At 39.5% G+C, this 1,317-nt stretch overlaps 1 pseudogene; it reads right to left on the reverse strand.

The window, feature by feature from the left end:
* Positions 1–785: 785 nt before the first annotated feature.
* On the reverse strand, positions 786–1,316 carry LOC107579399 (ephrin type-B receptor 1 pseudogene; annotated as a pseudogene).
* Position 1,317: the final 1 nt, after the last annotated feature.

Genomic DNA, 1,317 nt, shown 5'->3' on the forward strand with positions numbered 1-1,317 from the left:
TCTGCTCTCTCTTGATGTGTGCACATTGCCATATTAATCCAGAATAAGTCAACTCAAAGTCAAAATCTGCTGCATGGAAATCTTCTCAAATAATCACAAATCTGTGCATCTCACAACTGAATCAACAGGAAGTTCATTCGTCAAAGCTCTTGCAGAAACTTCTTGATCTAGTCACTGGGTCACCAGCAAATGTTGGGTTTTGGAAGCTGTTTCTGACACTGGTCTACTAGATTAACCAGCAAGAAGTCTTTTATCAAACTTTGATTAAAAAACATATTGCTGGCAAATATCATGGCTATGAAATACTGGTCCATGAGCTAAACCAGCTCCAAACCAGAATAAAACTAAAATAAAATGGAAATTCATACACTCTAGACTATCCCACGTTTTCCGCCAACTGAAAAGGATCCATTTAAAACACCTAAAATATATGAATATTTATTAGTGTTGTCAAACGATTAATCACGATTAATCGCATCCAAAATAAAAGTTTTTGTTTACATAATATGTCTGTGTACTGTGTATAGTTATTATGTATGTATAAATACACACACATGCATGTATATATTTAAGAAAAATCTCTTATGTTTATATATTAAATATATTTTTATATAATATAAATTATATGAATATAATGTCCATATTTTCAAAATATATACTGCATGTGTGTGTATTTATATATAAATAATATGTACAGTATATACACAGTACACAATTGGGATGCAATTAATCACGATTAATCGTTTGACAGCCCTTATACATTAGTTAACCAAAGATCAACACTATTAAAAACCCAACGTCTTACCTCGACAGATGTTCCCGTTATCCGGCTCGAATCCTGCCTTGCAGGTGCAGCTCCCAATCGGAACCATCCAGTCCCCATCGCCATTACAGTACAACTTAATCGGTACGTCCACTTCCTCAGAATTCGGGATGCACATCCCGCGAGCGATCACCAGCGAGGTGCTCTCTGCCCCGGTCATGGTCTCTGGAAAGATCGCAAAGTTCTGCACGACACTAGGGCATTTCTTATAAAACACACGGACAGACAGCAGGGACATGCATGCGCCGTAGTCCTGAAATGCCAAATAAAAGCCGTTTTTCGACAATGGACCGAAACTTCGCACCTCCGTGTTCACTTTCATCAATCTACCACCAAAATCCACCTGCGAGAAGCTCTCATCTGCCGCAATGGTGTCCACCTTCAAATACGGAGCCTCCATCCAGAACGCCGTACCTTTGGTGGCGATGACGGAGTCGGTCTCGTAGTAATACAGGTTAAAGGTCTCCTTACAGGATCCAGGCACCCGCGGGATG

The sequence above is a fragment of the Sinocyclocheilus grahami genome, unplaced genomic scaffold (genome assembly GCF_001515645.1).
Source record: "Sinocyclocheilus grahami isolate Dianchi unplaced genomic scaffold, SAMN03320097.WGS_v1.1 scaffold17074.1, whole genome shotgun sequence".
Classification (NCBI taxonomy): Eukaryota; Metazoa; Chordata; class Actinopteri; order Cypriniformes; family Cyprinidae; genus Sinocyclocheilus; species Sinocyclocheilus grahami.